The sequence below is a fragment of the Alexandromys fortis genome, unplaced genomic scaffold (genome assembly GCF_014885135.2).
Source record: "Alexandromys fortis isolate MF-2015 unplaced genomic scaffold, M_Fortis_MF-2015_v1.1 scaffold_18, whole genome shotgun sequence".
In the NCBI taxonomy this organism is placed as follows: Eukaryota; Metazoa; Chordata; class Mammalia; order Rodentia; family Cricetidae; genus Alexandromys; species Alexandromys fortis.
Window position 1 is genome coordinate 11114559 of NW_026067897.1, and position 16868 is coordinate 11131426.

Consider the following 16868-nt stretch of genomic DNA (forward strand, 5'->3'; position numbering starts at 1 on the left):
CGCGTACTCTAGACAAGGTTCTAGAGTCCTCTTGCATCGGCCAAGGGGAATGTGAGACCCGGAATCAGTCAGTCTCTTTGAGTGTACGAGGATGAGACTAGGCTGGACGTTTAGACCAGCAAAGGACCCGCAGAGAGCTAGGCAGGAGTAAGGACCTCCAGGGAGTTAGGCAGGGTAGCCAGGCAGACTGGATCACCCGGCAGGAGTTTGCATCTGAAGCTTTGATGGGATACCAGTGTGGCACTGGTCTCCAAAGGAAAAACAGGTTGGTCACCAGCAAAATAGACTAGGAAATTAAAATGGGAATGTCTAACTTAGGAATAAACGGTGAATGGGTCTATGAGTGCTTGCCGTGGCCCACAGCTCTGGCTATGGGATCTCACTGGGTCCCAGCCTGCAGTTCCGCTGAGGTTGTTTCACCTAATGGGCACTCATATTCCATAGCAAGAGGTGACTGAGCACAGGGATGCATGTGGCCCTAATGTAAGACCTCTTAAGTCACTGGGAGGCAGCCAGGCAGCTGTGCGCCTATGTGAGGGAGAGACCTGTCCTCCACCCCACCCACAGTGGGGTAGGCACACAGAAACTCCCCTGACCCTGGTTGTGGAACATTTCTCATCATGGGGTCTGCCCTATCCCGGTGTGAGACCCACAGAATGGCAAGCCTGAAAGGACCAAAGAAGCACCCACTTTAGATACCCCAGAGGATGAAATCTTGCACATGGTGCAACCCCTCAGCTGACTCCAATTACCAGTGCCACGCAGAGACAGTCCCAAGACAATCTGATCTGGCCCCTTCAGTGGCATCAACCCTGATACAATTGTCATCAACCTCAACCAGGCTGCCAGGGCTGCCACACTCCGGCTGGCTGCGTTCCAGGAAGAGCCTGTTCTAAGGGCATGTCAAGGCCCGCCACTCATCCAAGAAGATTGTAGTTATGTTATCCAGCTGCATGATTACCTGAAAAGAAGAGGGGGCTCTTCCATGACTGTGGAGAAGTTATAAAATGTAATATTTTCTCACAGCCAGACTTACAAGATCAGCCACTCCCCCAGTTGAGATATTCAACCTTTTATGATGGGAGCTGAAGCCTACAACATAGGGGATAGCCCCTCGCATCAAGAGACTCAAAATAAGTATATGAAGAAAGGGGACTGCTTACCTCGGGGGACAAAGAAATTAAAAACACCAGATCCTCCAGCTCCTAGAAGCTGTCTGTGTACTTGGCTGTGGCAGTAGTGTACCGCCAAGCTCACTCAGAATCAAGGTCAAGTGAATCAGGAAAAACCAATTGGCAGACCAGGCTGCTCTCTGTAAAGACACAGCCCTGACGTCACCTCCGTGACCACCCAGAAGATACGTTATGACTCCCAGTGTTCCCAGAGCTCCCAATGTAAGGCATAAGAAAGGAAAGGAGCAGCAGGTGCAGGGACCACTGAAAATCAAGAGCTGGCTGAGTGCCACAGATGGAGAATAATTCCAGAGACGACAACACCCGACTTAGTCCAGCAAGCTCGTGAAGCACCCATCTGGGGAGAACTGCCCTACAAGAAGAACTGTTGCAATCTTCAGGCCGAGTTGAGAAAACAAATAAAACTTCTAAATGTTGCTGGCCAAACATTGCCAAGAAACAGACTTGGCAAGAAATTCTGCTGCTCGCTCTGTTTTGGCTGATTCCCCACATTGTAAATGATCTCCTTTTGAGCCCCTGTTTGATCACCCGCCTCCACTGTTTCCAGATGACTCAGGGGCCCTCCAAGAGTCTGGACACACACCCATCCCCAGCAATTCTTGAGAGATCTGGCTGGCACTCCACAGAAAATTGCTTAAAATTGCAATTATGGAGCCATGGATACACCGCACCCACACCAAGGTTACTGTGGGTCCAAGCCAGGAATGGACTGTGAGAGCCAACAGAGATTGACCTGAAATTGAACAACTCAAGATCATCTCAGGATGATACACATATTGGTAACATTTGCGGAATTGCTTAATTTCTGGTTTTGATTTTGAGGACTAGAAATCTAAGCCAGGGCCACTTATATATTGAACATCTGAGCAACATCCTCAGCCTGATTTTTTAAGTGTTACTAAACTACGTAAATGTTTAAAAGTAAAAAAAAAAATTGTAGGATTATAAAAAAAATCACAAAAGAGACACAAATCAGAGCCCTTCAACAAGAAAAGTAAGAGTGACAATTCAGCAATTTAGTTCTTTATGGGCTAACAATAGGATGGCAGAGGGGACAAGGAAGGGCTTAAATTCAGATTGACTTTTGGGTGGAAGGAAATGCGAGTAGTTAGAGGAATATATGTATCGTGAAGCTCTGCAATGGATATGTTAAAATAGAACCAGATGTTCTCTCTGAAAATTAGGAAATACAATAAATCATCTGCCATGAATGTTGAGCACTACTCACTGAATAAATAATCAAATTACTATGAACTGATGAAAATAGTGCCATCTGGCTACTGTGTGCACTACCAGTTCTAAAACAAAAACGCCAGGGAATGGAAGAAGAGTCCCTTTTAGAAAACCGCAGAGGAGTTCCTTGAAATCAGAACCTGACTGACAAAATTAACAGCTTTAGAAAGGCTTTATCTGGCTGGGTCTTTTTTTAGCATGGCCTATCATGACTGTTTCTGTCGTTTTAATTCCCTCTAACTATAAGAAAGCCTTCAAACCCCAAAGACAAACTGAATGAAATAGATTTGAATGATAGTGTGGAGATACCAAAAGGAATATTTGCACTGTAAATCTGGCCCAAATCACCTACATAAATATTTACAAGCAATTATCTAAGACTCTTCTTACATCTCCCAAGTAATTTTCACTTCTTTATGTGCGATTTAAGAGGAAAAAAATCATTCTGTGATCAACCTAGATATGAATTGTCTCTACATCTCACTTCCCTGGAGATTTGCAGTGATTGTAGTCTTGAAGATAATAAAGGTAGCCAGGGCTGGTATGCGCTGGGAAATCCAGCTTTTTAATAGTCAGCAAAACTGAAGTCTCTTCTCATCCTCTTCTAATCACTGGCCTGACCTTGAGAAGCCTCCTTAATCTCTCTTCCCTTGCCAACTCCAAGAAAGAAAGAGGCTGGCTCACCAATGTGTGACTACAAGTGGACAGGAAGAATGACTCCTGTTGTTCTAGACACTTGGCTGACAGGTAACCGAGTCCCTCAGACAGTTAGTAGATGTTAGGGCTTCCCAACAAGAACAAATGGCAAATGCATCTGAAGAGCTAGTTACACTGTTCACCTGGGTCTGATCACTATGTATTGTATTGGGTTGAGAGGCCACACTGTACTCCATAAATATGTATAATTAATATATTTTTAAACTTCCTTCACTATTTAAATAAAGGACTTCGGAGCTCTTTACCTGCACGTATTTTTAGCTCGATTCATTTACATATTTATTTGAGAATTCATAAATAGGTATTTGAGATATATTTTTACCTCCTTGAAAAATGAAATGCTTCACTTCATAAGAGCATCGTGGAGGTTTTATTTATTTATTTTTTTAATGTTATTAGTCTGCATCTCACTGTTGGAAATGCTGTTAACCTAGTGGACATTTGGGGACCAGATTTGTACATTGTGAATGGTTTTGATAAGTTTTATATTTCTTTGATTTGGGCTAATATACCATTCAGAAAATTGGTACTGGGACCAAAAGGGAGAAGATGTAAGGCAAACACCACAGGAGAAAGAACTAGCAGCCTCCCCCAGCCTTTTCCTTATTTCTTTACAGTGAGCCCTGTTTTGAGCCTAATCCATAAAAGGCAAGCTGAAGGTTGCCAGCACCCCACAGTGGAAGAAGTCACTAGGGGAAGTCTTAGGGAGCTGTGTGATTTTGCACTCAAGGAATTGAGGCTTAAGAGCCCATGGTGATGTAGACTCTGTGAGTAGAGCACACAACATAATGGAGATCCAGCACTTGCATTAAAGGTCGGTCTGTGTTCGGTGTGTAAAGCAATCACTGGGGAAGGAGTTACCCACCAAATTCCTTTCCAAGGAAGTGGGTCAGACTTGGCCCTTTTGTAATCGCACTCCTCAGAATCCCTCAACATTCATAGTGTAAATCAGGAAGTGAATTGATGATGAGTCGGAGGACCAAGGGAATCCTCAAGAAGGGATGTCTAGCCGGATTGAAGGCAGGAAATAGAAGGTAACACTTTCCAGAGGAAATTCATGAAAAGCTTAGATGCCAGCTGCAGAGTAGTGGAGGAAGGGGAATCCAGCGAGGCACGCATGTGGCCACCTCACACGAGTAAGACCAGGGATGTGAGGGCTAAGTCTCGGTGGCCAAATGTGCCCTTTGATTATTGTGCTTCTTTCTTCATTTATAAAACTAACCAAAGTTTGGACAGTAAAGTCTTCTTAAAAGCACTTTCAAACATATGCCCTCTGAGATTGGGATAGTAAACTTTGGAGTCACCTGAGGAAACAAGCCAAGTAGCCTGACATGTTTAATTCTCTCATTTTGCACTGAAAACCAGTGGGGGCAGAGGTAACAAGGAAGCTGGAATCTTGAGAACTGCTTCTCTCCTCCACTGACTCTCTGGAGATGGCAAGGGAGCTGACGAACAAAATGTATTTGCCTCCAGTGCAATTTACCCTAACACTGGCTGCTGCTAATGCGATATCTTGCGGTCAATATCGTCCCTTCTCTCTTCAGAACGTTTACATTGCCGGAAGTTAGGCAATGGAGCAGTTAGGAATACTTTGTCAGACTAAGGACGAACATATAACACCGTGTGGTTTACCAGGTTTAGCTGTGGTTACGCTTTGTCTGCCTTCTGATGGGTCTCAGTCAACAATACATTTAACTCTGTGGTTAACCCGGTTAGGTTAACTCGGTTCCAGCAACTCAGACCTGAACAGTTGTCTCTACCCACATGATGCATCTGGTCCCCCCACCATCTGACAAAATAAGAGATGCATGTGTCATTCCACTAATTATATTCTCAAATTAATTTTCTCCCACACAGTAGGAACTCGGGCAGTTGAGGAAGGATGATGTAGAAAACTGGACAAATCAGAATCTTTATTCTCAGGTGACATTGTAGGGAAACTAATCACTAATCACTAATTACCACAGCCCTGTTGGGCAGGAGGGAAAAGAGACCCAGAGGAAATATATAGTAGTTATTCACTATGACAGCCGTAACACTTGGATTATCAACAGGTTCTTTTCTTTAATGGATTGGAAAGTTTTCTATGATAAATGCGTAATGCTATTATAAGCACAAAAAAAATAAACTTTCCTCGTATTTCACTAAACTGGAAACACAATTTCCTGATGCTAAAGCTCTCTCCTCCTTCAGTACCAGCATACTACAAAGACTGAGGTCAGATCTGAGTAACAGACAGAAATTATTAGCAACATTTATTATTCTAGTTTAAAAATAAAACAGAGGTTTATAATCTTAGATATGAAAGGGAAAAGCAGAATAAAATGAGTAAAGGATAATTTTTGGTGAGATATTTTAAGCAGTCTTGTACTTACCAGAACCTGCACCCGTCCTTATGAAGAAAAGAGGAAGAAGTTTGAGGGGCTCACATTAAACATCTCTGGATACATACGCAACCTGCTCCTCTCATGTAAATGTCTTTGGATTTGTAATTAGCACGTCCATCCAGGGATTAGGGACAGCCAATTAACTTAATCCACGGTGATGTTAATCACCTGAAGGAGTTCACCTCCAAGGATGCACAGCCGGGAAACAAAGCGGCTCCTAGCACACTGAGCATCTGAAGTCTCTCGAACTGCTAAGCGCCCTCCTTAGACTGTCTCTCCTACAGGTGCCATGTTCTGCATTAAGTTCTTCAACTCACAAATCTCTCTCTTCTAACTACCTCATTTGTTATGTAGAAAACGTACTGACACAAAATGGTCTGATGTTGAATCATTCTTTTGAGTGGGAGCTTGTTCTGTTTGTTTAGCTCTTTTAACTTTTTAATTTTGATGTTATAATTACATCATTTTGTCCTTCCCTCTCCTCCCTCCAAACCCTCCCATGTACCACTTTTTGGTCTCTTTCAAGTTCATGTTCTCTTTGTTGTTGTTACATATGTGGTGCAAACATGTGTGTGTGTGCATTCATTCCTAATATATAAATACAGCCTGCTCAGGCTGTATAATGTTACCTGTAGCCATGTTTTCAGGGATGATCATCTGTTAACCTGTTAGTGTGTTATTCCCAGAGGAAAACTGTTTCTCTGGCTTTCGGCATTCCTTAGTTGTAGTTTTTGTGTAATGGATGAGGCCTTGTGAGCTCTCTCCCTTCTGGGTTAGCATATCATCTACTGGTGTTGTCCTTGTTTACTTCATGTTTAGGCAGCCATGTCTGTGAGACAACATGAGTATTGCTTCTCTGACATTTCTAGGAGACACAACCTCACAGCAAACCCGTTTCCCTTGATGTTACAGCTCTCTAAATGGACTTAAAAACTCAATTAATAAAAAGGAAGTCATGCTTAGTACTGGAAACTTAGCCAACTCTCCAGAATTGGTGAAATCAGATATCTTGTAGAAGAACATAAAATCACCACCCTACTAAGACAACATAATGCCTAACTATACTCAAATATTTATCCCTGTACACACAGATAATTGTAGTTTTCACCCCTAGTCAAGAAATTTTCCATCAGAGGGAGACCACTACAGAAAATTACAACCAGTCCAAATGCAGAGTTGTGGAGCCCAGCCCATTCCCAACTGACGAATTATTCTTCAATAATTCTGTGAGGACATTTTCTCAAAAAAGTGTGTTGGAGGAGGCTGCTTGTTCATCCTGGCCGCCCAGAACTGAAATAATCACCGAGAAACTGCATTAATTAAATAACTGCTTGCCATATTAGCTCTAGCTTCTTATTGGCTAACTCCTACATATTAATTTAACCCATTTCTGTTAATCTGTGTATTGCCACATGGCTGTGGATTACTGGCTAAAGTTGTAGCATCTGCCTCAGGCAGGGCTCCATGGCTTCTTTCTGACTCTGCCTCCTTTCCCCCAGCATTCCGTTTAGTTTTCCCCACCTAGTTCTGTTCCCCTATAGCTCTGCTATAGGCCCAAATCAGTTCCTTTATTAACCAATGATATTCACCGCATACAGAGGGGAATCCCACATCAAAAGTGAAAAGAAAAAGGCAGACATTTTTTCTTTTGACTTAGTAATTCCCGCTTATGGCCAGAGCAGATAGGATTATGACCCACATGGCTGCAAGTGTAAACAATGTGACCAAGCAGCAAGGCAGCCCATAGCAAAATCACTGTTTCTGCAATCTTCCACTGCTACTTAATCCCAGTGGAATTTGAACATAGTCTCACATGAAGTCCCATATGGTACAACCAAGCCCTTCTAAAAACTAATGTGACTAAGAAGCCTCACATAATCGGGTTTCCCACAGGGCTTCTCACTGCTCCTCTGAACAAGACAAAGAAAGTGGGGGTTCTCTGGGTGGAGAGAACCAAGGTTACGCATGTGTTCCAGATGGTTGTTTCCAAACATCATGGAATTGTGTTTACATACAGACTGTCACAAGCCACCTATTTAAAAGGACGATAAGGTATTAGAGAAAGTGTAGACAAGAGGAGCAACTGTGCTTAACTTGATACAAATTATATGGCATTTCCCTCTGTATGCTGTGACTATGTTTTATTACCATAGGTTAATAAAGAAGCTGAGTTGGCCTATGGCAGGGCAGAGTGAGGGTGTGGCTTACAGTTTCACATGTTTAGTCTATTATTATCATGGTGGTCCACATGCAGCCATGGTGTTGGAGAATTCTACATCTTGATCTAAAGGCAACAGGAAGTCAAGCGTGACTTGAGCAAATATGAGGCCTCAAAGTCCACCTCCATATTGACACACTTCCTCCAACAAGGCCATACCCATTCCAACAGGGCCACACCCATTCCAACAAGGCCACACCCCTAGTAGTGCCACTCCATTTGGGGGGCCATTCTCTTTCAAACCACCCATGAATTTATTTCTCATCTCCACTCATATCCCAAAAGCAATCATAAATCTATTCTGTCCTGAGTTGTCTAATCTGGACATTTCATTTAAATGGTATCACATAAAACTGAATCATTTTATACTAAGAACATTATTTAAACGTAGGTTACTGCATTGTTCCAGTTTAATGGTGTTCTGATATAATGATACACCACCCTTTATTTGTGGGATTTAGTATTTATCAATAATTTTGTGAGGCAAAAAGTTTATGCATTCCCATAAACTACAACAACCACAGATCCTTCTCTAGAAGTAATTGTTAATAAGAAATACGGGGGTGGAAGCTTGAGAGATGAGATTGTCCCATAGTTAAGAGGACTGATGCTCTTCCAGAGGACCTGGGTTCAGTTTCCAATACCCACATGGTGGCCCACAACTGTCAAGAACTCCACTTTCACGAGATATGACACCACTTTTGGCCTCCATGAGCAATAGACTTGCACATAGTGTGCAGATGTACATATAGGCAAAACACCCATGCACATAAAATAAATAAATAGAAAGAGGTGGGGATGTTAGCTGTGGTGGCACATGCCTCTTGTCCCAGCATTAGGAGGCTGAGGCAGAACTAGTATAAATCTGGGGTCAGCCTAGAATTCAGGGTAAGATTCTGTCTTAACCAAACAGAAGAGGAAGAAGAGGAGGAAAATGGAGAGAAGGGAGGGGGCACTAGCCTTCCATGCGTAGACTGTATGTTGGGAGGTGGTGGGTGACTGAATAGCAACAGGCCCAAGTTATCAGTTCCATATAAATTTCAAGATTCCAGGTCTACAACACAGAGCAGAACTAAACTGATGACAAACAAAATTGACTTATTGGCTTATCTGGCAGTGCTACGGCAGTAATACCAACCACAATATAGCAATAAAGAAGAAGAGGGGGAACTACAAGAATGACTTTGCAGGCACTGGTTTTAATGCGTTAAGTGAAGAGTTGCATTCAATGCTTACAACTGTGTGAAATACAAACTATTATTTACCTGTGTCTCTCAGGTGAGAAAACTGGGGCTAAAAAAAAAAAGGAGAGAGAGAGAGAGAGAGAGAGAGAGAGAGAGAGAGAGAGAGGAGAAAAAAAGTGAGTCCTCTTAATGTGTGACAGCAATGCTTTCTGTCTAACACTGAAGTGTGTATGTGTGTGTGTTGAAACCATGCTGTGGAAAGTAGAAAGCCACAGGCTGAAAAGGTCTATTGTACTTTGTGGGACATAAAACACTCTGAAGGTTTTTGAGCAGGGACAATCCATCTTTATGTCAAATAATCTGGAGGAGGGAGGGGACTATGGTGACAGAAACCAGTGAGATGGCTCCAAAAATCATTAAGAGTTCACAAGGGCTTGACAGAAGAGCAATGAAAATAAGAAGGAAAATATACCCCCAAATTGTTGGGGGGTAGATCCAAAATAACATAATGATGGATCTGTTATAAAAAATAATAGGGGATTTGTTGAATCTTGTAAATGAATGATACAGTATAAAGCTGTATGCTATGGCGTATATTATAAAGTAGTATAAGACAGTGTAAGCAAAGAATGCAGCTCAGGCATAGCCAGAAATATTTGCATGAACAGACGATGACAGGGCTCTTACTGAATGCTTGCCATGTCCTTGTTTAAATGAGTAACGCGGACTGTACAAGCCCGGCAAAACTGTGGTTCAATAAACAACATAAAAGGAAGGAAATAGTAAATCAGAACCTGGCACAATCCACTCCATTTAAACATAGTTTAAAATCTCAGAAAAACATCCAGGTACTGGTTTGCCAAAATGAAGTTATTATTACATGGTACTGGAGATTTGGAGAAAAGGAAAGGTAAACATTGGGTGGCATTCTGGACATAGTGTCTGTCCTGGGACTGTTAGGAAGTAACTATAGGAAACAGGAATTATCACTCATGCAGAAGATAGCTACAATGTAGCTTTTCACATGCAATGGGTAGGGACCAACCTGGAGAAGATTGAGTTAAACTGAAATAACAAATAGATGCCAAAACCACACTAGAATTTCCCATTTTCATGAGTGGTTGAGCAAAAGAAGCCGATCTAAATTCTACTATACGTTAAAATTAAAGTTGAACCCCAGTAGTTGAAAGCCTGAGGCAGGAGGATTAAAATGTTCAAAACCAGCATAGGCTACATAGAATGATCCTGCATCCTTAGAAGGAAAAAATGAATGATGCTTCTAATTAACAGACAGGAATGAGACACAGTTTGGTGTCTATAAAAAATGAACAACATACAGCCATGCATTGATTAGCAGTGAGACACGTTTTAATTGGTGACATTAGGCAGTTCCCTCATTATGCAATGTCATAGAGTGTGTCTACACAAACTAGTACAGTTGTGACCACACTGACTAGTGTGACCCTGATCTCCATCAAGTCCACACGGCTACCAGTGTGCAGCCAGTAGCTGGAGTGCTTTATACATTCTAAGAATTTCTTGAGAACACAAAAGTAAAACATACGTTTTTGCTGCTCAACAGATATTTATTTTTAATTTAAGCCAAATTATTAAGCTATTGCCAGTTGATCAGAATCCAACAAGTATTTAATAATATAAAGAAAGAAAAGGTGAGAGTAATGGCTTTCTCCAAAGTGTTTCCCTGTCTTGCCTAGAGTGTCTTTCAGAGTGTCTGGAACACTAGAGGAGTCTATTTCGATTTTCCCTGGCGAGAAAAAAAAAATGCAGTCATCCTCAATGCGTATAACTAAACTAAGACCTGCCAGACTAAGAGCAGCTCCTGGCTCAAAACAAGGCAGCAGAGCTTTTGTCCAGAGGATCCAGGTCAGGAGAGACTAGGCTTACACGCCTCCGGAATTAAGAAATAATCCTTGAGACTTCACATCAATTTTTGGAAGCATCCTTAAAAAGATGAGTCATGCCTAATTTTCCCTTGCACACTGCCACAGGGGAACACTAAGTTACTAGAAGGTTCTGATTTCCTCTGAAGAAACACTACAAAGTCTCACTCTACCCGGACAAAGAAGCTCCTAGATGAAGGCAGTTAGAGAATCCTTCTGCTTGGAGGGAAGGCGATCCTGAAATAAAAAACGTGTGCAGGAAAAGGATTCCTGTAAAGTTCTTTGTGAAAGTTGGGAAAACATCTTGAAATTGTTTCAGCAGAAACAAGTCTCAGCCTGTTGGCCTAGGGCAAGTAAAGCCACTTTAACGTCGCTACCTTTAAGTGGTGTTAGGATGTTCTTTCAACAGCAAGCCTCACTTGTTGCTGGCTGCTGTCAGGAGAGCTCCTGATATGGGATTTTTTTTTCTTTTCCCATTTCAACTTTATAATTTTGTAATTCTAGGTTACTTAAATTTAACTCCAAGGATAAACATCTGAGAGACCGCTTAGCAGGTAAGCCTGGTTACCACTCCTGCAGAGCACCAGGGTTCAATTCCCAACACATGTCTGGCAGCCCACAGCCTCCTGTAACTGGGGTTACTGTAGCTCCAGAGGACCCAAAATCTTCTTCTAGCCCCCTTGGGCACCCACACTCCTGTGTGCATACCCAAACAAATACAGAAACACGTAATTTAAAATAAAATTCAAAATAATAATAAACAGCTGGATTTCAGATCTGTGAAGTCGACGGTGTTTGCTTCCGGTCATAACTAACCAACTTGTTTTGGTTCTGGAAGGTGCGGCTGAAGCTGTTTGCAAAGCTGGGGACCCAGCCAAGAGCCACACTCATGCGAGGCAAGCGCTCTACGGTCAAACTCCAGCATCAGCCAAGAACGCTTTTTTAAATATCAAACATGTGGGCTGGAGAGATAGCTCAGCCGTTAAAGGCTAGGCTCACAACCAAAAATACAAATATCAAACATGTTCTTTTATTTGGTTGTTTTGTTTTTTATGAGATGGGATCTAAATGCGAGTGTGGCAGGGGATTCACTACGCAATTCAGAGGTTACTCCAAACGGGATCCTCCTGCCTGAGCTTCCGAAGTATAAAACCACAGGCACACACCACCACCCCTGCATCAAACAAGATCCTTTCATCTTGTTTTTAAATGGAAACGTCTGAATTCTGGTTTAAGTCCTATATGCCAGGGTTCTCCTTCAATTGTTTATCTCCAATGAGCAGCTTCTACAAGTGCAGTGCCCTCTGGTGGCCTTTTGATTCCTTAGCATCCTTTTGCTCAAGTCTTGCCCTCTAAGACTCCTAATGAAAGAAGGAAATAATATAATCAATTATTCACTGAAGTTTAATCAACACTAGAATTTTAATTCTTAATCTTTCCTCTAACACAGCACGGTAATTTTATCTATGCTTATACTTGTTCATTACACAAACGATTTAAAGTAATTTTTGTTAAATAAATAATTGTCATAATTAATCCTATAACTTTTCAAAAATGTGGCATTGTACCTAGCGATACATATTTAGCAGAAAGAGGGATAATACTTATACAGGTAGGAAAATAAGAGGATGGTAAGACACACCAGTCCCTGCCTGAACGAGCACAAATTGGCTGCCAATAATGAACTCTTGCATAGTGGGGATTCGGTCTCCCAGCCACAGACAGAGAGCTAAGTCTCCCAGCCATAGTGGAGATCCTGGGGCAGGGAGACCCTCAGCTTTCCCTGTGCCTTCTGGCCTATGAATCGGTCAGTATGAGAGCTTGTGTTTGTCACTGATATATGCCCATTTCTACTTGGAGCTGCCCACACAGGCTCATGTTGAGTCGTGATTGCACTGCCTTTTCATAGGACCCGCTCCTCCTCTTGCCTTCTGTGTTGAAGGTCGCCCTAGCCTGGGCTCCTCTATTCCCTTCACAGTGCATCTCACCGCTCCTCTCCCTGGGAGCTTGTTTTTCTACATACAGAGAGCCCAGCAGCACAGAGCAGATGGTGCGGAGATTAGCTGGGCTTGGGAGTGATTATCAATTACATTGCTGGTGTGGGGGGAGGTATCAGTCAGTTAATACAAGGAGTCGGAGGAGAGATGATAGACGGATGTACTGCCATGGAGAGCTGAGGCATAGGAAAGGAGGAGAGGAAGATGGAACACAGGACAGCAAACCAGCCGCAGAAAAGGTTGGACTAAACTTGGAGACAGAGTGAGAAAATGAGCCTTTAATAATTTAATGCGACCTGGAATAAAGCCAGTTCTCGAATGAACACAGGAGAGAAAATACATATTGAAGACTCTCCAGAGATCAATAAAGGATTAAAGATCAGTATACCAACAAACACTTTTTGAGGTCAAAGACAATACCTGCACAACGTGTCGAATGTGGAGAGTCAAATGATGCCTACATAGAGCCTTCACCCCTATATTGTAGCATCTTTGGTACAGGAAGGTGCTTTTTGTACTACTGAAAGAGAAATGTAAACACCAACCCCACCACAAACCCTTTAACAGTAGTGTCCTGCCTGGAAGACATGCAGGGCCATGGTGTCACAAAGATTGGGGGAATAACCAACCAATATCTGATTTTCCCTATGGTCTACTTCACGAGAAAGAACCCATACTGCTTTGGTGACTAAGAACCCGGGACTCAACAGCCCAGGAACCTAGGGTAAAACCAAATACTACCGTTAATGAGAGGCTCATGAGATTTTTGTCTTTCTGCTTGTTATGTGGTGGGTTATATTTATTGATTTACGTATGTTGAACCATCCCTGGATGTTTGGGATGAAGCTTACTTGATCACGGTTAATGATCTGTTTTATATGTTCTTAGGTTCAGTTTGCAAGTTTTTATTGAGAATTTTTGCATATATGCTCATAAGAACAAATGGTCTGAAAATCTCTTTCTCTTTTGGATCTGTATGCAGCTTGTGTATCAGAGCAACTGTTGCCTTGAAAGATGAATTGGACACATTTCTTTTTACAATAAAGTTATAGCGCAGCCATATCTGATGAGAATGGCAGAAGCCATGCAGACCAAAGGGGTTATCCGGTCCTCAGAGTGTATCTCCAGACTGCACTGAGCTCTTGTCCCCTCCTGACTTGTATTCCTCTCTCCGCCCAGCCACATCACTCCTGTCTCCTCCTGCCTAAGGCCAAGATTTAAAAAGTATGAGATCCCAAGTGCCAGGATCACCTTTGTGTGAGATCCATTTCTCTTTTACACAGATTCAGTAAAGTATGGCCCAGGGCGGCCCTGAACTAACAGAAATCCCTCTGCCTCTGTCTCCTGAGTCCTGAATTAAAGGTGTGTGTCACCACTCCCTGGCCTCTCGTGGCTTATCTCTGCACTCTGATCATCAGTCTAGCTTTATTTGTTAAAACACAAGCAAAATATCACTGCGTTGAAATGTCAGGTTAGTTCAGCGCCTTTCCCATGGAGAAAGCCACAGTCTACTGTCCAGTTCCTCCTTTTCTATGTGCCCAATCTTAACACAAAAGCTCCCTCATTCTAAGCTTTAAAACATACTGAATTTCTAGGTCTTTCTTTCTGCTCCCACCTAGACCCTGAGTCTTACTCCAAACCTCAAAGCTGTTATTGACCCTCCCCTCAATTCCAGACTCACCTTTTGTTTTGCATCAAATTCCCATCCCCTCTATTTACCACTGCTGCCATCCTTCCTGACACTCCATCTTGATGGCATGGTCCACCAGAGCCTTGTTCTTGGGCTTGTACTCATTGCCACGTATTGTTCAAGCTAAGAAGAGATGACCCGAGAGTCTTGACCTGAGGCATCATTTTATTTGACATCTGTTGTGATGTCTAATTTTCAACCTTCCAGATCTTCAGTCTAAATTTTCAGATTCGAAACCTGTTAAAAATGTCCTTCTCTATACCAGACAGAGGACTAGAAGAAACTTTTCACTTAAGAAAGGTTTGATGTCCTCAAATTCAGATAGGTATTCTAGTACAACCTGTGCACTGGTACATGAGACTGCAAGGCTTTCTTTCACTGTTTGAACATGGCTAATTATCCCAATGACTTTGAAATAGCTAAAACACATTTCCCCCATCTTCAATAGTTCACAGAAAGATAAAACAATATCTCCAGTTATTAAGGGCCGTTTCATTTCAAGCATTATACCAGCTGCTTTTGCCTCTGACCTTTCAACTCTGCCCTATACTTACTTATGTCATTTATAGAGGAGGAAGCTGAGGTTAGCTACAGTCTTATCACCAAATGTATGTCAGAGCCAGTATTTTAATTGAGCCCAGCTGAACAATCCTTTCCTTGTCTGCTGCCATCTACAACTACTACCACACCTAAATGATGCTAAATGATGTTGGTACCCAGCCTAGAGCTTAACAAATCCAAGCAGAAGAATCTCTCCTGACCCAAGAGGAATGCTAGAGCAAAGATGAGTCCCATCCCAACAGATGGATTTCCTTGAGTGTCCTGAAAACAAGCTCACAGGAAAGTGAGGATTGTATGTAGATACACAACAGGTGAATCTGAAGACAAGGCTCATGCATGAGTGAATACAAAATAGTCTCAGAAGCTGAAGAAATGTCAAGATAAACAGGGGAATATGGAGGTCCCTGCTTTCCTAGCCATGACCAGGACAAAGGCACGGCAATGCACTGTTAACACAGTGACCCGTTTAGATCGAAATGTCCTCAAAGACGCTGAGCCCAACCAACACTTGGGCTTAGTCAATAAGGTCATCAGGTCTGTGGTGGCATGTGTCTGTGTGGCAGCCTCAGCACAAGGGAGACTCAGGCAGGAAGACAATGAGGGAAGCCTTGATGCATAGCAAAATACTGACTAAAAAGAAAATAAAGTCAATATTATATTCTTATGGCCTCAAGCTTCCTGCATCCTTGACTCCTTGGAACATGTAACTATAGCCTGAAACTAGGAGCCAAACAAGCCCTTTAGCCCTGAAATTTTGTTAGGGTATTAAAGCATAGCGATAAAATAAATATGAGGACCATATGATTAGAAATTTCAAAATTCTTCCCTTCAGAGTACCAGTGGCAAAAAAAAAAAAAGAAAAGAAAACGGAAAAGAGAAACGCAAGATATAAATCTGCTTTTTCAAAATTTCTACTGCTTTTTGTCAACTGATATTATTTAAATAGTAGTTGATTCCTCTGACTCCTTCCACACCAATTTTCATTCTTTAATCGAAAATAATTGCCACACCTTCCATTTCTTCCTTTCTGAAAAAGTCCTTTCAGCTTTCTGGCACTAGGATTTACCCACCTATGGTTAGCAACACAAGCTATAAAAATATATCACAAGCAAGTCCTGAACATTGGCATACCTGGTTTGTTCCTTGCTGTCTGGCTAAGTTTTGCTTCATCTGTTCCATCCATAGGTGATAGCATAGCAAACTGCAGCATAACAGTGTATAAAAAACCTACAAGCTAACCTAAGAGTACATTCTTCAAACAGATAACTGAGTCTCATCCAGTCACAGCAGGAGATCTTCACCAGTCACTTGCGGCTGATAGAACACCTCTGTATAAGGTAAGCACCACATCACACCGTGGACACATAGTGAAAACGCTGTGATTCAGCCCTTTGCTTTTAAATGCTACTTCCTACACTCTGCAGGTGTGCTAGTGACGCATTCTCCGTTGCACCTACAGTAGGCGGCAACTACAAAGGAACCAGAATAGATTCTCATCAACCGACTTAATCAAACGAGGTCTTCAGAATTGTCTGTATATTTAACTGTGGAATATGGACAGCACCATCCACACTGAGAATTCCCTCACCACCACATTTGAACCCACTAGTACCATGCACTGTCTTATCTAGAACAAAGAACCCGTGAAGCTCCATGCAGTAGAAAGAATTCAGCTCTTGTCCTAATAAAAGTTGGTTTTTAAAGTTTCCTTTCCAAAGTAGATAAAATTGCCGGGGACAAAATTGGGATCTTGGGGGTGGGGTGGGTTGGGGATAAGGGGGGGCAGG

The 16868-nt window shown here is 42.3% G+C and overlaps 1 protein-coding gene across 8 annotated transcripts in view; it reads right to left on the minus strand.

Annotated features, from left to right (window-relative positions):
* Positions 1–16868, minus strand: part of Rp1 (RP1 axonemal microtubule associated) — a 127682-nt gene that overhangs the window by 103769 nt on the left and 7045 nt on the right. The window lies entirely within an intron of this gene.